At 38.0% G+C, this 25537-nt stretch overlaps 2 protein-coding genes across 4 annotated transcripts in view; one reads left to right on the forward strand and one right to left on the reverse strand.

Moving 5' to 3' along the window:
* DAP3 (death associated protein 3) overlaps positions 1-2430 on the reverse strand; it is a 49516-nt gene extending 47086 nt beyond the window's left edge. The window contains exon 1 of one of the 2 annotated variants that reach the window (XM_027871096.1): positions 2363-2430. The gene's annotated coding sequence lies outside the window, so the exon portion shown is untranslated. Of the gene's footprint in view, positions 1-1387; positions 1711-2362 lie in introns of those variants that run through there. The other variant, XM_027871095.1, reaches the window with a different exon arrangement.
* ASH1L (ASH1 like histone lysine methyltransferase) overlaps positions 1828-25537 on the forward strand; it is a 244442-nt gene continuing 220732 nt past the window's right edge. The window contains exon 1 of one of the 2 annotated variants that reach the window (XM_027871093.1): positions 1828-1886. The gene's annotated coding sequence lies outside the window, so the exon portion shown is untranslated. Of the gene's footprint in view, positions 1887-2420; positions 2496-25537 lie in introns of those variants that run through there. The other variant, XM_027871092.1, reaches the window with a different exon arrangement.

Here is a 25537-nt window from a genome sequence, read left to right on the forward strand (position 1 = left end):
AAAAAAAAAAAAAAAAAAAAAAAAAAAAAAAAAAAAAAAAAGGGAGTTTGGGAGACATTTTTCCAGAACAGGCCCAATCTACCAAGTTTCTCAGGTTCAAGGCAACCACTTTGTCTATTCTACCTCTCTGTAATGTCAAAAGAATACCAGTTGGTCACATATAAACAAACTTTAAATTGGGAAAAGAACATGAATGGAAATTGTTTAGGATTATAACTCTCATTTTATAGAATTAGATGGTTTATAACAAAGTTAAAAGTAAATTCTCTAAGTTTTTGGAGAACAGAGACTGTTTTTTTTATTTTAGAGGTGGTGTGTTACAGAGCAAAGGCTGGATTTTGAATCAATAAGAAAAGATCTGGTTATTAAAGTTCCGCCTTCCACATTTAAGTTCTGTGACGTTGAAAAAGTCATCGTAGGTCTTTGACTTTCCAATTCAACGGTATAATGGGAATACCAATAGTACCAATTTCCTCAAATAAAGTGATGTAAGTAAAGCACTTTGTAAATATCAAAGGGCAATATAACTATCAGCATTTATTATCTTCATATTCTAAGCTCAGAGGACCTGAGCTAGCACTTTATTAAAGTGGGTGCTGAACCAAAGAAGGGGAGCACAACTAATTACACCCACAAATGATGTTAACATAGGTCACACTATAAACAACCACATAATGCTTACTTAAAACATATGAAAAGTCAGTATGATCATAGATAGAAGTGGATAGGAAGTTCAACTCATTAATCTACTTATTTTACAGACGAGGAAACCGAGGCACAGAGAGGGGAAGTAACCTGCCCAAGGTCACATACTTATTAAGTGAGAGGTAGATTCTACATCTACGTTTAGGAACCTTTCCATTACACCACATGTTCTCCTGCGACTTTAACAACGCGGGTGCCGCACGTCACCCCCAGAAGGCAGATCTGAGGCAGTTTTTCCTCCCACTTCTGCCCTACGGAGGTACAAATAGAAAAGCAGGTCACCCAGGAATCGCCCCCGGAGCCCAGCCTGGACCGCGGCCGTCTCCTGCCCCGGCTCCTCCGCAGGCAGCGTGCCCTCCCCGCGCTCCGTCCTCCGAAATCACGAGTGGGGGGGGTGCGCAGGGGCGGCAGACATGGCCAGTACCCTGAGCTCCTTCTTATATCCCGATTTCCCCGCCAAAAGTTCCGGGGCCGGCCCCTAGCCCCCACGCGCGGATCTAACCCGCCGCGGCCACTGGACCAGACGCTTTCCCGCACCTGCCTCCCCTCGTGGCGCAGTGCCCTTCGTCGCGCCGCGCGCAAGTCGGGGTCGCCTTCCGTTTCAACGCGCACCCAAGTCCTAAGCCCAGCCCTGGCCGGCCCCCTCGGGCTCAGCTCCCTGGCCCCAGACCTAGTCACTCACCCGCGGTTCCAGCGGCAGCCAGGCTCGAGCCCTACTGCAGGAAGCTGCTCAGCGCGCAGCCGCCGCTGCCTCCAACGCCCGCAGGCTAAGGGGGCGCGAGGACGTCCCTGGCCGGCTCACTGGGCCCAGAAGGGTGTATGATCAGGGTGGCTACCGATGGCGCGACGGGGTTAAACTTTCTCTCCCTTCTTCCGGGTTGAGGACGTAGGTACGTGTTCCATCGCGCCTCCCAAATCATGTAGAACTGAGCAGAGGACAAATTCCGCCTGCTCTCCCCAGCCCCCTTTACCTACGCCCCTGCAGCCGACGGGAATGGAATAGTCCCGCAGGGGGGATTGTGGGAGGCGGGGATTGTGGGAGGCGCACGCGCTGGGGGGAGGGGGAGGAGGAGGTGGAGGTGGAGGCGGCGGCCGCGGCGGTTGGTGGTGGTGGGGGCGGGGTGGGGGGGGAAGGACTGAAGAAGAGGCGGAGGCGGCGGCTACAGCTAGCACCGCCTGAGGTAAGCGTGTGGGTCCGCGCCAGAGCCGGCTTGACAGGGGAAAACGAGGAGGGGGGACGCGCGAGAAGTCCCTGAGCAAGCGAAGCGCGTGTGGGCAGGAGCGCGGGGCAAAGGAAGATAGTGGTTGGTGGGGAGCTGGTGATCTAGGCTGAGCCGCGGACGCGCGCGCGCTCGCTCGTCGGCCGGAGTTGGGCGGGGGGAGGAGCGGGGAAGGACGTGGGGGGAGAGCGCGAGGAGGGAGGAGTGGGAGGTGGGGGGGCGCGAGGCGCCCTTCGCTCCCTCCCTCCATCCCTCCCTCCCGAGGAGCTGCCGCCGCTGCCTCTCTGCCGCCGCCGCTCCCGCCGCCATTTTGGGTTCGTTTTGCGGAGGGGGAGACGATCCCCCTTCTCGGTTGCGGGCCCCGCCTCCCCTCAGCCTTCCCCCCCTGCCCCAGTCCGTTCCCCTCTCCCCCTTTTCCTTCCCGCCAGTCTGCTCACCCGCCTGCCGCCGCCTGACAAGCGGGAGGGACCAAACGCGGACCCAGGGAAGCGGAGGAGCCCCGAGGCGGCCGCCTACCCTCCCCAACTCTTTGCCCTCTCCTCATCTCCTTCGCCCGCGGCCTCTGACACGGTGAGTGGAAGCCAGCCTGGGAGGCCTCCGAGCCTGCAGGCTACTCCCCAGCGGCCAGGCCTCGGCCTCCTGGGAGCCACCGTCATCCCTGGTCCTGGACCTCTGGGAGAGGGTTGGGAGGGATGGGGGGAGGGGAGGGGATCCTAGGCCGACCGGGAAGCCCCGCCGGGAGGGGGTCAAGGGGTGTTCCTGACAGGCCGGTTCCTGGGGGGGGGAGAAGGAAGGGAGGGAATGGAGGCGGAGTCGGGCGGATGTCCCTGACAGGTTGGTCTCCGTGCATTGGCATGATTGGGGGGATCCCTGACACAGACTGGCCTGTGTCCGTTTAGGGAATAGAGTATACTGGACGAGATTGGTGAGGGTGATGGGAGTGGGGTGGGGGCCCGTGGTATTCTTGACCTAGGGTGTTAAGTGGTCCCCGTGTGAGTGATAAAGATGGGATGCTTACGATGGGCTGGCCTACGTACACAGTATTAGGTTTACAGACGAATGACTGGCTGTTCTGCGTGTTTGGATATGTTAGGGATGACTTAGGAGACTCTTTTGGGGGTATGGACAGGTGATATTTATTTTATAATAGGACGTATTATGTAAGTGATGCAGGTATACTATCGGAAGGGGAAACCACTTCATGGGACAACGTGTGTTTAATCAGGAATGGGGGTTCCAGAATCATCTGTTTGTATTGGGGTGATAGACTCCCCAAAATAGATTGGTTTATGTATTTAATAGCTGTTGGGATCTCCCTGACAGACTGGTATGGTAGGGATGAAGCATATTTCCTACTTACTCACCAGTTGGTTATAGTTCATGGAGGAATGAAAATATCTGATTAGTTTTTGTTTATGGAGGAGGTTCTTGGGGTGATGCATTTTCCTTTTAGGACTAATATGTGCCCTACATCGTGGACAAATGTGATGAATATTTTGGAAAAGGCTAACCTGTGTGTTGACTTGGGAATATAGAATTCAATTCAGTTGAAATACTTTAAGTTTGAATGATATTTATGCATATTTTATGTCTAACTTTCTTTTTCTTGGAAACAATCTGGTAAAGTGGGTAGGGTCTGCCTTTATTTTACAAATAAATATATTGAGGACCATAAAGGGTTTAAATGCCTTGCTGTCCACTCATCAAGTTAGTTCTTGCTGCCCAAGTTTCATGATTCTGGTTCTGTTGCTCTTGTAAATGGGGAAGGGGGCCCTTATCAGCATGATTTGATTTTACATAGGAAAAAAGTTATATTTACTTAGCTTGTATCTAAGAAGGTTCAAAAATATCCTTGACATTATATGAATGTTAAAGGAATATAGGTTGTTTTTGTAAGACTGATCCATTATTCGGAGCAATTAGATACTGTTTACCAAATTACTTTATGTTTATGGAGGAGGTGGCATTTTTGACCAGGTGGTTTGTATATATATGAGTAAGGGAAATCCTTTACATTTTGGCCTGTGTTTTGTCCTGTGGACTGACCCAGACAGTGCTTTGTGTTGGTGGGAAGAGGTATCATTGTTAATTGACCTATGATTATGGGAAGTATGATTGGGTAAACCTGATAGGATCGGTTGTATGCATACTTCAGAATTGCCTTGAGGGGAGGAAGTTCATCTACCACACAAAGTAACTTGTGTAGAATTGTGGCTAAGAAACTTTTTCCTTCAAAATTTGTTCGATATGCCTGAAGGAAATTAATATCTTTAAGGCAAGATGGCATAGTAAGGATCTAGGAGAATTTATCTGGCTGAGTGGATTGAGTATGTGATATAGAATACTTGTATGGTGCATATGTATTGGGTTTAGGAGCCACTGTCTAAACTGTATTTAGGAGATGGGCATTGCCATTTTTTAATACTCCTGGGAGTTGGTACTCTATATTTTCTGACAGGTGAGTGTGTACAATGCAGAGCCTTCCTATAATTAAGTATAAAGGAGATTTCCTGAACTGATGTAACAGTAGGAAGATGGATGGTTTCTTGATTGGTTTGACTCTGACTTCTATCTCACATATATACACATTTTTATATATAAATGTAAATATATTTGGGAAAATGGTAAGTTGTGTGCTGACTTGGGTATATAGAATTCAGTTCACACACACACATATGAAATCTACACTAACAAATGCAAATGCCACTAAAACTTCTATATAACACAAATGGTATTCAAATATTAAAAGGTAGCCTATATACACTGGAGAATATTTGTGACAAAATTGAACTCTTCCTTCTCCCACTCTCAAATCCTTGTTACTTAATTATTGTAGGGTTTGATTTGTATGCTGAAGTGTTGTCCAGAGGGCTGTGCTTATATTTAGGATGAGATAGAGGATAAGGTGAGAGAATATGGTGGTATGATGTTTTTAAAAAGGTCAGAGGATTCTGTGACAGTATTAGGGGGTTTTGATAGGACTAATTAGGACTTTTTGAACCATGATTTATAAACTTCTGGTCTCCTATTACATGATTATGGAAATAAGTGATATGGTAATTGCTTACCTGTGTCCTGCCTTGTTCTTACCTTGGTTCCTTTTAATTTTTAGTGACCCTCCCTCTTATCTCTCTATCCTATCTCTTCAGGTGAAAATGAATATTTTTCATTCTTTTGAGTCTTACTATGTGGATAATGCCAGGATTTGAGACCAGGAATTGTAAATGATTGTTTGAATCTTTTAGGGTAGTAGAAGGGGCTAGAAGTGAAACCATAATCATGAAAGTTGTATATTCACAGTATTATCAATTGCCTTTCCTTATTGTCTATAAAGTTTTTAGGTTGTATAAGCAACTTTGTAGCCAAAAATGTGTTTTGGTAGCATCTGATGTTTTTGGTTAAATGCATAATCTGTTTTAAAACTGGTATAAACATTGGTAAGGAAGCACTTTTTAGTCCTTTAAAAATTTTGATTGTCATGCTAAGCCCTTTTTCTCTAGGACATTTTATGTTATAGGTCTTAGTGTCCTTTTGGATTTATATGCCTGTAGGAAACCCTTCATGTATCTCTGGGGTGAAATGTAGCAGCTGTTTGACAGCTGTAGTGTGAGTATCCATTAATTTGGAACAGGAAGTGTTAAAAAAAAAATCCATTTCTTATTTAAGATGATAAATTCAGGAAGATATTGTAATAACACAAATGACAGGTTTGGGGAGGACAGTGAAACATTTTTGTGAAAAATGCTCTGAAATTCTTAAGGATCAAGATGGATTTTAGGGTGATATAATACACAAGACACTACTTCCCAGGTAACTTCTGAGGGCACCTGTTTCATTACTAATTTAATTACTACCACCTTTAACATTTCTCTGAGTTACTTGATTTATTACTACTCAAAAAGTGGTCAGTACTGTTTCTGTTTAGCGTGTAGTCCAAAGTGATTTGCTTATAGACATTATACGCTTTTTAAAGGACTCAGATTCTAGTTACTAGAGAGTGTCACATTGCTCTCTTAAGTCATGTGTACTGGTCTGATTCTTTTAAGACACTCATATGGAGGAATCTTCAACTTGGCTGTGTCTGCTATGTGATCTCCTTTTTGCCAGTCTTCCTGGAAGCCTTGAGATTTCTTAAAATTTAGGCTTTAACATCTGGCTGCCACAAGAGAGGAAAGCACAAGAGGCAAAGAGCACAAAGAGCAGCTTAAGAAGTACTGCCAAAATTGTCTTACGGACATTTCCCTAAAATTTACTAACAGTTCTTGTTCATTCTTTTTGTTTAGTCACTGGTGAAAAGCCAGGTTTTACTACTTTGTTTAGATTTGTCAATTTCTCTATGAACATCATTTTTTATTGTATAATGAACATTTTGGAAATGGCATTCTTTTAGACTATCTCAGAATTTGACTGTCATTGTCTGGTATTGACCCAGATTAATGAATGCATCAGTTATGAATTCAGTTTTTAAAAGGAATTTAATTGACCTTACTAACATTTATGTTTTAATATCCATCTCTCAATATTTTAAATTTTATTTATTTAATAACTTACTGAATTAGACGGTTGAGAGTACTTTGAAGTATCTCTGAAGTAGTCTTTGTAGTATATTTATTTCCTTTTCCTGGTTATTAGCTAGTTACTTTCATGTGAATATAGTTGAATTATCCTAGTATTATTTACATTCTTCCCCTTATAGAAGCATAGACTAGACTTATTTTTTCAGTGTCAATTTTAAGAACTTTTAATTAGTGTGTTACTAACCAGTACTAAACTGTTTATATCAGAGGCTTCTAATATGCTGAACTATTTGGCTGATACTAAAAATCAATCCAGCTTCATTTCTGTTTAATGGGATTCCTTTTGCAAACTAAAAGAGATGAGGTGAGTAGAAATCAAGATCAGTGCTTTTAGATGTTTGCATTGAAAAATGAGAACAGTTAGTTCCTATGTTTGCCAAAAAAGCTTATCAGCTTTTCTCAAATGCACAAGTGAGAAATAAAGTGTCTCTTATTATAGTGTATTTTTTTTAGTTGTAGTGACAAGATGCTAAAACATTTTCTAGTTTTTAGTTCCACTTGATTTTCCAAATGGAGCCAGCCACCACCAAAGAAATCAGATGGTATTGGTAATGTTGAACAAGAGCAGACATTTGTCTCAAGTCAGCCTGCCTTTTAAGAGGAAGAAATGCACATTGTTTTGAGCAATAATAGTTGCTGAATTGTAACTTCTTTGTGGACATTTGAGAATCTATAACATTGCTTAAGGAGCAACATACTTAAATGAACCACAGTGCTTCATAATGTGACTTTATCGTGAGTAGAGACATTATAAAACAGGAAAGTAAATATTGCCATCTCTTTATAAAGAGAGTGAATGAGTTTTAGTGGTTTTAAGTGGATGCTAATTGTGTGGAATGTAGACTATATATTTTTCTCCCACAAAAAGCAAAGGAAGTATATTAGAACTAGAACTAGCATGAGGCCCTTCAGTTGTGCTGCAAAGTTCATTGATCAAAATTTATTAAACTCATTAATTTTGTGTTTCATTTGTACTGTTAGTAAGACTTGAACCTTTGTTACCATTCTAGTTTTTAAGTACATTTTTTTTCCATGATACTTAACTACTCTTATTGTTTTAGCATAATCAAAGACTTGGACTTCAGTTTTATAGAATAGGTTTGGACTAAATGACTTGAGGTTTCTTCCTGTTTTAGTTCTATGGTCCTATGAACTTTTCTTCAACTTAAAGAAGAAATTCAGATTAGAATATTAGTTTTAGTATCTAAGGATTGTGGACCAGATTGTAACCTGTCTACAGTGTTATTTGCATTGTATGCTTCTTTTCTTATGATAACAGTTAGTTCTCAAGGGAGAGAAAGAAGTGGGATATGTTACCGAGATAACAATTGAACAGAGGAATATATGAACTCTATATTGATGATAATTGAAAGATGTACTACTGATAGAATGTTGCTTTGGTCCAACTGTAATGGAAAGCAATTTAGGACTATGCTAAGAAAATGAATAGAATATCCTTACCTTTTGACCTAGAGATTAATTCCACTGGTAGACCCATACCCTGAGGAAATCACTGTTAAAAAGAAAGGCCTCATATACACCAAAATATTTATTGTAGCACTTTTTGTAGTAGCAAAGAACTTGAAACAAATATGCCAATCATCTGGTGGAATGCTAAACAAATTTTGGTACATGAATATAATAGAATATTGTTGTCTTGTAAGGTATAGTGAATATGATAAATATAGAGAAGCATTGTAAGGCTTAAGTGATGGAAAGTGAAGTAAGTAGAACCAGGAAAACAATATACAAAATTATTGAAACAATATAAATATAAAGAAAAACAAAATGATTGAAACTGAATGCTGTGAAATGATATTGACTAAGCTTGGTCTCAAAGAAAAGAGATATAAGAGGCCACATTCTCCTGCTTTTTGCTGACGTTTGGAACTGTGACAATGTCAGACTTTTTTGATGTGTTGGAGAACTTTTTTCCCCTTCTGTATTCTTTGTTATAGGGGATAGCTTTCTGTGTTCAGGAGAGGGAATAGATACAGTGGGGAATGTAGATGATATAAAAACAAAAGATAGCAATAACATTTTATTTTAAAAAGGTGTGAAGTATGAGAACTTAAATATTGATTGAGAAACTGAACAGTTCTGAATGAAGTGAGTTGAAATGATATTGGTAATTGTCTATTTGGAAATAAATGACTCAATCATGATTTGCTGACCAAAAAGTATAAGTTATAGGAAAAGTGCAGTAATAGGAAAACTGAGGGTGAATAGATTTCATATAATAAATGTGAAGAATATAGCTTGCCTAATCAATATTAGTAGTAAAGGTAGAGTTTAGGGCATGGGTTCTTAACCTTTTTTGTGTGATGGATCTTGTTGCCAGTCTTGTGAAGCCTATGGCCACCTCAGAACAGTGTTTTTAAATACTTAAATACATAGATAGAATACATAGGATTGCAAAGGAAACTTACTCTATTGAAAAAAAGTTATCAAAAATTCAAAAAAGTCCAGGGATCTTAGGTTAAGAACTGCGATTTATTTGCATAATAGGTCTAGAATAAGTGCTAAATTTAGAATGGCAGAATCTGAGTTTGAATCCTGACTGTCTTCCTTACTGTCAGATCTAGGGCAAATCAGTTAACTTCTCTGGACCTCATTTATTTCATTTATAACATTAAATGAGTTGGGATGAATGATCTTTTAGGTTCCGTTCCATTCCTAGATCTAAAATGTATGATCTGCTTAGAGATATCAAGGAAGAATTAACAGTTATTAAGATACAATAAAATCTCAATGAAACCCTTTGCTTCATTTTGAAGAGAAAATCAAGTTTTAAGAAACATCATCATATGAAATAGGTTTAGTCAACAAATTGAATGAGACAAGTAAGCATTTGTCCAGACTCCTATACATTTTATTTTCTCCCTGTTATCTCTCTTGTCTATTGTCTCGTTATAATTTTCTTTGGAAATTTTCTGTGGTTTCTCTAACTTACCAGTTCTTTAGGATTAAGATACTTAGTCTACATCTTATTTTTAAAAATGCATTTTTATTGATATCAAGGTTTTAAAAAACATTTTAATTTTTTAAAGGCCCTTAATTGCATAATTTTAGTTTCATTTTGGTCAGTAAAGAATTTTAGGGTTTCTGTTTTTTCTGCATATGTTGGGATTTATGCTAAAAAGCATGGTGAGTTTTTTTTTTTTTAAAGATGCTGGACTGAAAAATATGTAAAATTCATTTTGTTCCCATTTAGCTTATTGTTTTTCTTCATGTTAGATTTGTCTTTAAGTCTGAGAGGAATATACCAATATTTCCACTATTAAATAGTTTTATTGTCCATTTTGTCCTGCAGTTTCATGAACTTTTCCTTTAAGTGTTTAGATGTTATGCCATTAGGTGCATGCATGTTAAATATTGATATTGGATTTATTATATGTAGTGCATTTAAGCATTACATAGTTTCCCTACTTATCCCTTTCATGTTTGTTTAAACTGTAGCTTTGTCTGAAATCGTTGGTACCCCTGCCTTTTTTAGTTTACTTAAAGCATAGTAGATTCTGTGCTAGTCCTGCCTTTTTAACTCTGTGGGAATCTTGATGTCTCAGATATTTTTCTTGTGAACATCATCGTGTTAGATTCTACTTTCTAATCCATTCTGTTATCCTTTTCCATTTTATGGGTGAATTCATCCCCCTCAGGCTCATGGTTTTGATTAATTCTGTATTTCCCTACATCTTGTCGTCTTGTACTTTTTCTTCCATTTCTGTGTCCCTCCTCCCCACACAAATCTCCCTTTACTCAAAAGGAAGTGGTAAAGAGAGGAGTTTGTATAATTAACATTTGCCTTCTGCGCTTACTGATGGAATGTTAAAAGTTCTGTTTGGGCTTGATCTTGGCAACTTGGGGTTCTGCAACTGTCTTCCACTTCCTCAGATATCCTTATAGTGCTGAGAGGTTTTATACTTCCTTTGATTGTCTGAGGCTGTGATCTTAAGGCTCTGTGGAGCCTCTCAGGTCATGGTGCTATGCATTTTCCTTCTTTCTCCTGCTTGTATGCCCCTTCAGTGCTGAGAGGTATTAACGTTATGTGTCCTTGGAGCATCTCTTATATTAGCATTTGGCAGTTGTTTTTTTTTTAACCTGTACTTGCATTATATTCTGTGGTAGAGGTGTTCAGCAGGCTTTTGGCTCTTTTTGTGCAATCTGATGTTAGAAGGCATTTATTGTAGTTTCTCAGTGAATTTCTTGATAATTATTCAGTATAGTGCTATTCTTAGATCTTTGCTGAGTATATTCTGGAAAGCTAGGATCTTCTGGAACTTTTCATGCTGCCATCTTTAACTAGAATTTTAATAGTCATTTTTCCTACCATCTCCCCTATGGTGCCTTCCCATAAAAATACTTCAGCACAACTGCCTAATACATATTTATAATGGGCCTATTTGATTATAACTAGTAGTATATGTTCAAATTTTGTAGTAATTTGACTTAAATAATTTGGAACCAACATTGTCCATGTTTTTTGTTCTTTTTAAATAATGTTTTCATTTATGTTGTTTTGGTCTTTGTGTATATTCTGTTGTATTTTCTTCACTCTGCTCATGGTTTCCTGAATTCATAGATTTAGAGGTGGAAGAAATCTTCAGAGTCTTCTAATCCAGCCTCCTTCATTTTACATTTGAGGAAACTGTGGCTTGGAGAGGTTAAGTGAATTCCTCAGAATTTGAACTAACTCTAAGTCCAAATCCAGCATGTTTTCCTCTGAACAAAACTACCCTAACATTCATCATTCCTTTTGGCAAAATAACATTTAATTATATTCATATGACACAATTTGTTCAAGTGGTTCCCCAAACTGTTGGTAGAGTATTAGTTTGAAAACATATTCTGAAGAATATTTTCGTATGTATGGAACTTTTTTTTTATAGGCCAACTTTGGATATAAACCAGTAGTGTTATTGTTACATAAAAAGGTATGAATCTTTTAATGCCTTTTCTTAGATAAGTATAAATTGCTTTTCTGGAAGGTTGAACCAATTAATAGCTTCATCAGCATTATTTTGGTATATTTGGGGGCAACTTGGTGGTGCAGTGGTTAGAGCTCTGGCCTTGGAGTCAGGAGGATCTGAGTTCAAATCCAACCTCAGGCACTTGACACTTACTAGCTGTGTGACCCTGGGCAAGTCACTTAACCTCACTTGCCTCACCAAAAAAAAAAAAAAGAAAGAAAGAAAAAGGAGAAGCTAGGTGGTGCAGTGGATAGAGCGCTGGCCCTGAATTCAGTAGGACCTGAGTTCAAATTTGGCGTCAGACACATGATGCTCTCTAGCTGTGTGACCCAGGGCAAGTCACTTAACCCCGATTGCCTCGCAGGAAAAGAAAAAAAAGACACTGTTTTAAGGGGCAGCTAGGTGGCACAGTGGATAAAGCACTGGCCCTGAAGTCAGGAGGACCTGAGTTCAAATCCGGCCTCAAACCAAAAACTTGATACTTAATAGTTGTGTGACCCTGGGTAAGTCACTTAACCCCAATTTCCTAAAAAGAAAAAAAAAGGGAAAAAAGATATATTTGCCTTTCCAGATGCCTTCCAACATTGCCTTTTTCCATCTTTTCCTGTCTTTTCTTAGTCTGAACCTGAGGTGATAACCTCAGACTTTTAATTTACCTTTCTCAAAAAATGCAAAATATTACTCATTTTCAGATCATCAAAGATGCTAACAGTTGATGGTGAAAAAAATCAACAACAGACCCAGCAAGTGAGCAGTGAATTGAAAAGCAGGAGAGTGTGCTTTCGCTTGTCTTTGGGAAATTGCAGAGTTCCTATAAAATGACCTTAGGCTTCTCTTTGAAACATACACCCGTCTTACTATTATCAGTATTCTTCCAGTATTGATTCATTTCTTGTCACTGAAATTCTACAGGCACTGAAGAATTAAAATGTTTATCACTCATAGAGCAATGAAGAGGTGCTTGGTGAATATGAACAGACTGTAACATATTAGAAAGAGGGAATTATTCGGGAGAAGCTTTGTAAAGAACATCATCAAAGAAATGTATGAGAGAATAAATGGGCTGGTCACGTGCTGAGAATGAGAAATAACTGATGTGCTCCATTCGGTATCCTTATGACGTCAAAGGAAACCTTATATTGAGTGGGAACCTCTATAGTAGACTTATGGAGGTCATGGATGAGAGTCTCAATCAACAAACATCTGTTAGGTGTGTGCTATGTGCCCGCTGCTCTACTAGGTGTTGGGGCTTTAAAGACTAAAGGAAAACAATTTCTATTCTCAAGAAACTTATAGTCTAAAATGGGTATGTGTGTGTGTATATATATATATCTATATATAGATATATATATGCATGTATATATATAATATACACACACACATACACACATGTGTATATATATATATATGTACATATAGGTATATACTATAAGTCTACAAGATAACCTGGTGGAAAGGCAAGGGAATGGCATAATAATAGTTGGAGACAGTCAGGCAAACCCTCCTGCAAAATGTGGTGCTTGAGCTGAGTCTTGAAAGAAACCAGCAGGGATTCTGAGAGGTGAAGAGGAGGGAATGTCTTCTACAATTGGTGGGTACCTCGTACTGAGAAAAGAGGAGGAAGATGATCAATTCTGTTGGACCATAGAGTTTGTAGAGAACGGTTTTTTTTTTTATAATTTGTTTTATTTTTTTGTTTAAAAAAATATATTTAAAGGAATTCAGATTGTTGCTTGCAATGACATCCTGTTAGGTTCTGTGGGTGTTTTTGTTGGTAAATAGAAATCTCCAATGATTTCAAATTTTCTTTTGGTCTCAGCCTGTAATTTCATTGGTATAGGAAATGCCTTGGTATGAAAGCTCCCTACAGCAATGCTTGTGAGCATCTTTACAACTTAAGATTTTAGGGAGATGCTTGGGGCACTGAGACATTAAGAGACTTTTCTGCTTTTGTACTACTTGCTTGTGTCAGAGGCTGGTATTGAACCCTACTCTCTTTAACTCCAAGGATAACTCTATACACAATGCTAGACTATGTGTGTGTGTGTGCGTGTGTGAGTGAAGTTTTTGTTTAAAAATTTTTTTTCAATGAACAAAAATCAACATAATCTTCCTTCTATATATCCTATCTAAAAAAAAAAAACCACCACCACATCAAAACTTTTGTAACAAATATGTATAATATTAACTTCCTTGGCTCTCTTGAAGATCACCTAAAATCCCACATTCTACAAGAAGCCTTTCCTGAACCCCCTAAATGCTAGTGCTTTCCCCTCTGTTGATTATCTTCAATTGAACCTGTCTATATCTGTTTGGACATAGCTGTTTGTATGTTGTTTTCTCTATTTTATTCATGTAAGCATTTAGAGATATAAATTTTTCCCCAAGAACTGCTTTGGCTGCATCCCATAGACTGTGAGCTCTTTGAGCGAAGGGACTATCTTTTGTCTTTTCTTTGTATCCCTAGCACTTAGCACAGTGTCTGACACATCATAGGCACTTAATAAATGTTTATTGACTTACTAACTTTATCCCTGATATTGCTGGAAAGTCCTCTAACTTAATCCCCATTTCATGTAATTAATGCTGGCATTTGGTTTTAGATAAATGCAACTTATATTAAGGAAAGATCTTTTTTGCCCCAATATTTTCTAGAGTTTTTTTTTTTTAAACAGGAATGGACGTTTTATCTTTTTAAAAGCTTTTTTCTTTTTTTGCATCTATTGATTATATAATTTTTGATGGTTTTGTTATTAATATAGTCTGTTATGTTGATAATTTTCTTAATGTTGAACCAACTCTGCATTCTTGGAATAAATCCAACCTGATCCTAGTGTATAGTGTTTGCGATATGTTGCTGTAGTCTGCTAATATTTTATTTGAAAGTTTTTTATTTGAGCTCATTTGAGATATTGATCCATAGATTTCTTTATTTTGACTCTCCTTGGTGTGTATATGAGGACCACATTTGTATTATAGAAAGACTTTGGTAGGAATTATTTGTAAAGGTAGGATGGGACTGCCTTCAGATTCCAAACAAAGAAGTTTATATTTGATGTTGTAAGTAATAACGAGCAACTGGAGTTTATTGAGTGGGTGGCTGACATACATGGTCAGACTACTTTAGTGTCTATGGTATAGTGATTGCACCCGTAGGGAGACATTTGAGGCAATCATGTGACTTTTGCAGTCGTCCAGGTAATATTTAGTGAGGACATGGATGGGTGGTGGTCCCCATCATGTTTCTGTCGATGTCATTATTTTCAGTTTGAATATTTCATGTATTATTTGTGATTTTTTTTATTACTTTTTCTTATAGCTCAGGGTTTTAAATAAATAGCTATTAATATCTTTTGACAGTCATGTAAATGTGTTTTAAGTTTCCTATAGATTATGGATTTTAGGTTGTAATCAGAGATGGTTGATGTAAAGATATTTTTCCTTAGTCCATGTCTTTTCTTCTTCATTCTTTTATTTTGTCTGTACCAAATCTTTTTTATTTATATAATTAAAATAAGAAGCAACATGGTAGAATGAAAATTAATGCTAGATTTGGTGTCAGGGAACTGGAATTTAAATCTTCTTTCTGCCCTTTACTAATCAGATGACCCTGGGCAAGTTGCCTCACTTTTCTCATTGATAAAATTATAACTAGATGATCCTTTCCTGCTCTAAATTTAAACTCCATTGGTCATACTCTCTCCATCCCAGTGATTCTCATCCCTGTGATGTCAACATTCAATCTATTTTTTCTTTTGTTTTTCTTTTTTAATAGTGTTTTATTTTTTTAATTGCATATAAAGAGTTTTCAACATTCATTTATTGTACAAATTTTGAGTTCCAAATTTTTTCTCCCTACCACCTCTCTAAGATAGCAAGCAGTCTGATATAGGTTATACATGTGCAATCATGTAAACATATTTTCACATTAGTCATGATTTGAAGGAAGAAACAGAACAAAAGGGAAAAGCCATGAAAAGCAAAAATAAGTGAAAATAATATGCTTTGATCTGCATTCAGACTCCATAGTTTTTTCACTGGACGTAGATAGCATTTTACATTTTGGAATTGTCTTGGATCATTGTATTGCTGAGAAGAACGAAGTCTATCATAGTTGATAATCGCACAGTGTTGCTGTTTCTGTGTACAGTGTTTTCCTAATTCTGCTCATTTCACTTTCCATAAGTTTGTACAAGTCTCTTTTGATTTTCAGAATTTCTAATTTGATGTGTAATTGGGGATTAAAATTTTTTTTCTAGCTTTTTCAGTTGCATGCCCAATTTATTGATCTGCTTTTTCTCTATTTTATTCCTATAAGCATTTAGAAATATAAAAATTTCCTCAAGAACTGCTTTGGCTGTATCCCATATATTTTGGTATGTTTTCTCATCATTATCATTCTCTTTCATGAAATTATTGATTGTTTCCATGATTTGTTGTTTGACCCACTCATTTTTTAGGATTACATTATTTGGTTTTCAGTGAATTTTTAATCTGTGGATTTTTATTAATATAATTTTTATTGCATTATGTTCTGAAAAGGATGCATTGAATATTTCTGCCGTCCTATACTTAAATGTGAGGTTTTTATGCCCTAATATATGGTCAGTTTTTGTGTAGATGCCATGTACTGCTGAGAAAAAGGTATATTCCTTTCTTTCCCCATTCAGTTTTCTCCAGACGTCTATTACATCTAACTTTGCTAAAATTCTATTCACCTCTTTAACTTCTTTCTTGTTTATTTTGGGGGTTAGACTTATCTAGTTCTGAGAGGGGGAAGTTGAGGTCCTCCTTCCCCTTCCAAGTATAGTTTTGCTATTTCTTCCTATAACTCACAACTTCTCCTCTAAGAATTTGGATGCTATACCATTTGGTGCATATATATTTAGTATTGATATTATTTCATTGTCTATAGTACCCTCATCACCTCATATTTGGACTATTGCTAGTGGTCTGCTGCTTGGTCTGTCTACCACAAGTCTTTCCCTACTCCAGTCCATCCTCCACTGAGCTGTCAAACTTATCTTTCTAAAGTGAAGGTCTGACCAGGCTATTCCCCATACTCAGTAAACTCTAATGACTTCTTATCATTTCTAGGATTAAATATAAAATCCTCTGTTTGTTGTTCAATGCCCTTTATAATCTGGTCCCTTCCTACCTTTCTAGTCTTTTTACACCTTTCAGCCCCCCACCTCCCACCCCAATGTACTCATCTCTACCTCCTGACTTTCCTGTCTTCCTTTTAGTCCCAGCTAAAATTTCACCTTCTGTAGGAAACTTTTCTTGTTTCCTCTCAATTCTAGTGCTTTCCCAGTGTTGACTAATTCCAGTTTATCTTGTATGTAAATAATTTGGACATAGTTGTTTTTTTGTTGTCTCCCCCATTAGACTTGTAAACTCCTTAAGAATAGTGACTGTCTTGTATCTTTCTTTGTATTCCCAGCAATTACTGTAATACCTAGTACATAGCAGGCACTTAATGTTTGTTGACTGACCCTTTGAAATTTTCTATTTTATAATCTGTGTCATTTGTCTTAAATGCTTATTGACTGATTATAAATTTTTTCCTTTGATGCACAGTTGCAAGATAGGATCTTTTCATTTTCCTTCTAATTTTTTATGACCTTCTTTATTCACATGACCTATCCTTTTGGAATTGATTGTGGTACATTTGATACATGATACTGGTCCAAACCTTTTTTGATATATTTTTTAAAAATTCCAAACTTAAACTTCCAAAATAGAGAGCATTTACATACATACAGCAATACTCAAAAAGTGGATTTTATATGAAATCATGCGTTTCCATTTTATAGTGCTTGCCTTTAAAAACGTATGTATGTATGTATGGATGTGTATGTGTGTATGTGTATATATATACACACAAATACACACACATACATACACAGAGTCAGATGTGTGTGTGTGAAATAAAATTCTGTACCTTACTTTAAAACTGTCCTTGTCTGTGCTTTCTTCTGAATTTCCTTCTGTTTTCTTCTGTGCATTTAAAATCTTACAGTAGCTTTTCTTCATCATAATTACTAACCCCTCTTTTGTCACGCTGTTCCATCCCACAGAGAGAGAAAGAAAAAAACAACAGCTACCTTTATAACAAATAAATATAGCTAAGGAAAACAAATTCACGAAGTATCAAAGTCTAAATTGGCTTTCCATCTTGTATTCATCACCTCTCTATCAGGAGAAAGGGAACATGTTTCATCATAGGTCCTTTGTAGACATGATTGGTTATTGCATTGATCTTAAGTCTTTAAAAATTGCCTTTATTTACAATGTTATTTTCCTTGTATAAATTATTCTGGTTCTGTTCACTTTACTATGTCAATTCCTACTATCTAGGATTCTTTAAACTCATGTCTTAAATCATTGCTTATGTTGTAATAATATTCCATTACCATCACACATCATAATTTGTTTAGCCATCTCCCGGTTGTCTAAGAAGCAATCCTAAGGTATACCTTTAGATTCAGGTTCTTTTTTTTCTTCCCTCTTTTCATACTTTTAGCATCAGGATATTTGTTTTGCTTGTGACTCTTCCCTTCTTGGTAATTTTTTCCTCTTTTAACACTCCATCCTTTCCCTCATCTCCTTTTGTTTCCCTGCTTTTTGATGTATTTCTACACTAACTCTCTGTATATATGTACGTGTTCAACCTTCCTATGTTCATTTCATATAAGAGTGAGATTTATTTGTTGCCCACTCTCCCAAGCCCTTCCTCTTTGTATGTTTTTGTCATGCAAAAGTTATAAGTAACAAATTCCACTCCCATCTTCCTCTTTTTGTAACTCTTATAGCCTTCCTTTTATTCTCCCTCGTCTTTCTCCTCTTAAAATTCTCAGACCAGAAGTATCTCACTGTTAGGAACTCTTTTTTCTTTTTTAACTCCTCAGTACCTTTTGAAGATATTAAAGTTTTAAAGAAACTCTTATTTCTTCTCTCCCTGTTAGAATGTTAGTACTACATCATCATACAACTCCCTCCAATTGCTCAAATAAATTTACCTTTTTAGGTTCTCTTAATTTTTCCCCCCAGAATTCTTAATCAATTCTTGTCTTTTTATTAGAAATACTTGAAAGTTGTCTCCATTAAAGGTCCCTGTGTCTCCCCACCTCCACGGATGGTTTTTCTAGGCTAAATTAGTCTTGGTTTAAGTTTATTATTTATTTATATTTTTGGGTATTGGTTTCCAAGATCACCTCTGGTGTTTAGTAGAAGCTGCCAGGTCTTGTGTGAATAGTGAGTGTATTCCTATCATACATTATCATCAACATCATAGTTTGCATTTGTATAGGCGATTTGAGGTTTGTGAAACACTTCACAAATATCCCATTTGATTCTCGTAAGAATCCTCGGAGATAAGTGTGCTATTATTGCTCCCATTTTACATATGGGGAAACCAAGGCAGACAGAGGTTAATTTTCTCACCCAGGGTCACACCTGTAAGTGTCTGAGACTGAATTTCATCTCAAATCTTTCTGATTCTAGACCTAGCACTCTATCCATTTTACCACCCATGTGCCTCTAAAGCCTACTAGAACTTCTTTCTAGATGACTGAATTTAACCTACATGCTTTGGATTTTGACTGTGATATTCCTGGCACTTTTGGGGGTTCTTTTCACTAGGTGATTTGTTCATTTTTTTCTATCTTTTATTGTGCCCTCTGGGTGTAATAGATTTAGGCAGTTTTCATTTATTATATCTTTACTGTATCATCCAGATTTTTTTCTTTTCCTGTTTTAAAGAAATGTGATTATTTTAAAATTATATTTCTACCTGTTTTCCAGGTCAGTAGTTTTTGATATCAGATAACTTAAATTTTCTTCTATTTTTTTTAAATCTTCTGATTTTGTTTCAGTACTTTTTCCTGTTCATGTAGTCATTGATTTTGATTTTATCGATTTTAGTTTTCAAGGAGTCTTTTTCTTGCCTAAGATTTACTACTTTTTTTTTTTTTTTTTTGGTGAGGCAATTGAGGTTAAGTGACTTGCCTTGGGTCGCACAGCTAGTAAATATCATATGCCTGAGGTTGGATTTGAACTCAGATCCTCCTGGCTTTGGGGCCAGTGCTGTATCCACTGTGCTACCTAGCTGCCTCTTGATTTACTATTTTTTCTTCTAACCTACTTATTTTCTTTCTAACTTCATTTCTTCTAAATATTTATGTAGTCCTTGTGGAAAATCCATTTTTCGCTTTGAGAATCTTATACTTAGGGAGTCAGATGGGCAATAATTTTTATTTTAATACTTTTTTTCCCAATTGCATGGAAAAACAATTAAAATTTTTTTTTAGTTCTATGTTTTCTTCCTCCTTCTCCTCCCCTCTCATTGAGCAGGAAAGCCGTTTGATATAGGTTATACATGTGTAGTCATGTGAAACGTATTTCCATATTAGTTATGTTGTGAAAGAAAACAGGCGGGGCAGCTAGGTGGCATAGTGGATAGAGCTCTGGCCTTGGAGTCAGGGGTCGTGAGTTCAAATCCAGTCTCAGACACATGACACTTACTAGCTGTGTGACCCTAGGCAAGTCACTTAATCCCAATTGCCTAACCAAAAAAGCAAAAAAAAACCCCATCAAAAAGAAAGAAAAAGTATACTTCAATCTGTACTTAGACTCTATCAGTTCTTTCTCTGGAGATGGATAGCATTTCTCATCATATAGTCCTTCAGGATTGTGTTGGATCACTGTATTGCTAAGGACAGCCAAGTCATTCGTAGTTCATCACCATACGATATTGCTGTTACTGTTTGCTATGTTCTCCTGGTTCTGCTCACTTCATTCAGCACAGTCCATGCAAGTCTTTCTAGGTTTTTCTGAAGTCTGCCTGCTCATCATTTCTTATAGTACAATAGTATGCCATCACAATCATATACCACAACTTGTTTAGCCATTCCTCAGTTGATGGACGTCCCGTCAATTTCCAGTTCTTTGCCACCGTGACAAGAGCTGCTATCAATATTTTTGTACATATAGGTACAAATATTGGTAGCAATATTTTTGTACTTATTTGTCCTTTGCCTTTTTGTTTTTTATCTCTTTGGGATACAGACCTCAGAGTGGTATTGCTTGGTCAGAGGATATGCATAGTCCTATAGCCCTTTGGGCAGAGGTTCAAATTGCTCTTCAGAATTGTTGAATCAGTATACAACTTAACCTCGAGTGCATTAGTGTCTCAGTTTTCTCACATCCCCTCCAACATTTGTCATTTTCCTTTTCTGTCATAACAGCCAGTCTGGTAGGTGTGGGGTGGTAGCTCAGAGATAAATTAATTTGCATTTCTATGAACAATAGTGATTTAGAGTAATATAGATAGCTTTGATTACTTGGTCTGAAAACTGCCTGTTATATCATTTGACCATTTATCAATTGAGGAATGGCTCTTCTTTCTATAAACTTAACTCCTTTCTCTATATATTTGAGAAATGAGGTCTTTATCAAAGAAACTTGCTGTCAAATTTTTTTCCATAGTTATGATTACTGTGTATTTCCCTCCATCCTGTTTCCAACCCCATTTATCCTGTTTTCTTTCACTCTGTACGTTCTCAAAAGTGTTTTGTTTCTGACTTTTTCCTCCCTCAATCCACCCTCCCTTCTACCAGCTCCCTTCCCCCTTCTCTTATCCTTTTCCCCTCCTACTTTCCTGTAGAGTAAGATAGATTTCTATACTCAACTGAGTGTGTATGCAGTTCCCTTTTTGAGCTACTTCTGATGCGAGTAAGGTTCATGTGCTCCCCCCCACCTCCCCCATCTTTCCCTCCACTGTAAAAGCTCTTTCTGATCTGGGAGCTCTGGAATTTGACTGTAATATTCCTGGGAGCGTTCATTTGGGATCTCTTCCAGCAGGTGATCAGTGCATTCTTTCAATTTCTATTTTACCCTCTGATTCTAGAATATCAGGGTAATTTTCCTTACTAATTTTTTTAAAAGATGATATCTACACTCGTTTTTTAATCATGGCTTTCAGGTAGTCCAATAATTTTTAAATTGTCTCTCCTGGATCTTGGATCTATTTTCCAGGTCAGTTGTTTTTCAAGTGAGATATTTCACATTTTCTTCTGTTTTTTTACTTTTTAAATTTTATTGTTTCTTAATGTCTCATAAAGTCATTAACTTCCACTTGCCCAGTTCTAATTTTTAAGGAATTATTTTCTTCAGTGAGCTTTTGTAAATTTGACCAGTTTTACTTCTTGGTTTTTTTTTTTTCAAATGTCACAGAATTAGAAAGAAGAAGCTTAATCCCAAAGAAGAGACATGGTAAGACATTTTCCCTGACTCTTTTGCAGAAGATGGGAAGAAGGATGTCCCATACATATGGAATATTACACCTAACATCAATTTTTTTTGATGTTTTGATTGGTTTTGTTGAATTTTTTAAACTTTTTTTCCCTTTCCAATTTATTTATTTTTAGTTTTCAACATTCACTTCCACAAGATCTTGAGTTCCAAATTTTCTCCCTGTCCCTCCCCTTCCCCCACCCCATGACAACCTGCATTCTTATTCCCCCTTTACCCAATCTGTTCTCCTTTCTATTACCCCACCCCCCTCAGCCCACTTCTCTTAACCCCTTCCCCTTCCATTTTCCTGTAAGGTAAGATAGATTTCTATACCTCATTGCTTGTGTATCTTATTTCCCAGTTGCATGTAGAAACAATTTCTAACATTTGTTTCTTAACCTTTGAGTTCCAAATTCTCTCCTCTTCTCCCTCTCCATCATTGAGAGGGCAAGCAATTCGACATAGGCCATACATATGCAGTCATGCAAAACACTCATGTTGTGAAAGACTGACTATATTTCCCTCCATAGTACTCATGTTGTGAAAGACTAACTATAGTTCCTTCCATCCTATCCCACCCACCATTTATTCTATTCTCTCCTTTGTTCCTGTCCCTCCTCAAAAGTGTTTGCTTCTGATTTCCCCTTCCCCTAATCTGCCCTCCCTTCTATCACCCCCTCGTTCTCTTATTCCCTTCCCCACTACTTTCCTGTAGGGTAAGATAGATTTCCATACCCGATTGGGTGTGTATGTTATACCCTCCTTAAGCCGAATCCAACGAGTAAAGTTCACTCATTCCTTCTCCCCTCCCCCTTCTTCCCCTCCACTGTAAAAGCTTTTCTTGCCTCTTTTATGTGAGATATTTTACCCCATTTTACCTCTTCCTTTCTACTTCTCTCAGTACTTTCCTCTCTCACCCCTTAATTTTCTTTTTCAGATATCATTCTTTCATGTTCAACTCACCCTGTGCCCTCTGTTTATATATATTCCCTCCAGCTACCCTAATAATGAGAGAGATCTCATGAGTTACAGATACCTTTCCATGTAGGCATATAAACAATTCAACTTTAATAAGTCCCTTATGATTTCTCTTTCCTGTTTACCTTTTCATGCTTCTCTTGAGTCTTGTATTTGAAAATCAATTTTTCTATTTAGCTCTGGCTTTTCAAGAATGCATTGAATTCCTCTATGTTACTGAATGTCAATTTTTCCCCCTCATTGATTACACTCAGTTTTGCTGGTAGAAGTTCTTTTCTTCACTGGATTTTTGTACCTCTTTTTCCTCTTTTTCTATTTGGCCAATTTTCTCTTTCAAGGCATTCTTCTCTTTATTGAATTTTTATGCCTCTTTTACCATTTGGCCTATTCTGGAGGCTTTATTTATTTATTTATTTTAGCTTTTTTAGCTTTTTGCTAGGCAAACGGGTTAAGTGACTTGCCCAGGGTCACACAGCTAGTAAGTGGCAAGTGTCTGAGGCTGCATTTGAACTCAGATCCTCCTGACTCCAAGGCTCTAACCACTGTGCCCCCTAGCTGCTCCTCCTATTCTATTTTTTAAGCTGTTATTTTCTTCAGTAATTTTTTTTGTGTCTCCTTTACCAAACTGTTGACTTTTTTTCATGTTTTTCTTTTATCACAATCATTTCTTTCCCCAGGTTTTCCTCTGCTTCTCTTACTTGATTTTTAAAATCCTTTGAGCTCTTCCATGACCTGAGACCAATTTATATTTTTCTTTGAGACTTTGGATATAGCAGTTTTAATTTTTTTTTTTAGGCACTTGGGGGCGAGTGACTTGCCCAGGGTCACACAGCTAGTAAGTGACAAGTGTTTGGTCTGAGGCTAGATTTGAACTTAGGTCCTCCTGACTTCAGGGCGGGTGCTCTATCCACTGCGCCACCTAAATGCCCCCTTAACTTTATTTTCTTCTGACTTAGTATTTTAATCTTCCTTGTCACCATAGTAACTTTCTGTAATCAGGATCTTTTTCAGCTGTTTGTTCATTTTCTACCTTATCTCTTGACTTTTAATTCTATGCTAATATGGGGTTCTGCTTCTGAGTGGAGGAGGCACTGTCCCAAGCTTCAGGTTTTTTGTGCAGCTATTTCCAGAGATAATTCTAGGGACCTGTAAATTTTTAGTTCTTCCAAGATGGTATGATCTAGGGAGAGCCATGTTTACTACTCTTCTAACCTGTGCTCTGGTCTGTGACCACAAGCTTTCTTTCTTACCTTAGAACTGTGACTTGGGGGGGGGGGTCACTGTTCCCCTGTGGCCACAAGCTCTGGTATGTTAGTGCTCCTTCTCATCCTGGGAGTAAGACCCAGGACTGTGACCCAGATCCAAGTATGGGCAATGCAATAAAGTCCTCTTCCCAGTGCTAGCAAAGGGACCCTATAATCTCTTTTTGACCAACTGTCCCATCTCATTACTGTCTGTGGGCTGAGAGGTCAGAAACTGCTATTTTGCCACTGATTATTTGCAGACCCCCCCCCAATTCAGTTGCCCTCAGGGCTGAATTCTGGCTTCTTGGGGCAGGGTGCTCCATTCTCACCCCATTGCAACTGCTCTTTCTTGTTGATCTTCTAAGTTGTCTTGGGCTGGAAAATTGTTTCACTCCCTCCTTTTCTGGGTTCTGCCACTTCAGAATTTGTTTTGGGGCATCATTTAAAGTTGTTTGGAGGGGTCTAGGGGAGAGCTCAGATGAGTCCCTGCCTTTTCTCTGCCATTTTGTCTCTAAGTTTTGGGTGCCCCTGCCCCAGTAATTTTTAATGCTGGTCGTAATCTTCTTTGATTTACTGATCTCTCAAGCTGGGGCTTTATGGGGGTGGCCAGGTTCTGTTTTCTGCTACGCTTTTTGGTTTGGTGGTGGGCTGTGCTTGCTCTTTCCAAGGGGGTCCAATTTCTCCCCCTCCCACTCTCCTCTGTCTTTGAGTTTGAGAGTACTGAATCTTCAGGGTCTTCTCAGGTGTCTTTGGACTGTTTAGGCTTGAAGCTCCAGAGCTCAAGCTTTTGTGGCACAGTGCTGGTGCCTGATCCTGGGGGCTTCCATTGTTCCCACCTTGAGGGGTTTTGTTGTTTTTTTTTTTAAATCTTCTTTGGTCTTTTCTCAGCTGAATCTTCTGTTCTTGTTGTTTCTGAACAGGTTCTTGGAGATTACTAGTGTCTAGTATCTGGTCAAGCTGATCTTTATTTTACTTTCCTTTTTGCTTGTGGGTTCCTGACTGACTTCATGCAATTTTGCAATGTAAGATATCACTTACACTATTTTTTCACTGGATTTCTTGATCATTATTCAGTCTAGTGTGAACCATAAAGTTGTTGCTGGAGTAGGTATGTGAAAACTGTAAGGCCTTTTTCCTCTTCAAGCTGCCATATTGGCAGGAAATTTCAAACCTGTTTTCTATTGCATTGCTTTTCAGTCTTTTTGAAAAATTCTCATACTTCTCTCACTAATCTGTGTTCTTGGTATTATTGAATGATAGGCACCTGTACAGTTACTTCTATTACTGTTGATTTAATCTATTTTTTTCTGATCTACTTTTTAAAAACTGGTATCAGATAGTTTTGATTATTACCATTTTATTATCTATTTTGGACTGTAGTGATAGACCCCCTTAAGTGAAGCATTTCAGGAATATGTTCTTTCCAAAGGAATAAGAACATGTGAAATAGCAGCTGGCATTTTTATAGAGCTTTAAGGCTTATATAATGTTTTTCATATTTTATGTGAGGTAGATGCTATCATTATTATCCCTATTTTATTTACCAT

Source organism: Vombatus ursinus, unplaced genomic scaffold (assembly GCF_900497805.2).
Source record: "Vombatus ursinus unplaced genomic scaffold, bare-nosed wombat genome assembly UNPS02014798.1, whole genome shotgun sequence".
In the NCBI taxonomy this organism is placed as follows: domain Eukaryota; kingdom Metazoa; phylum Chordata; class Mammalia; order Diprotodontia; family Vombatidae; genus Vombatus; species Vombatus ursinus.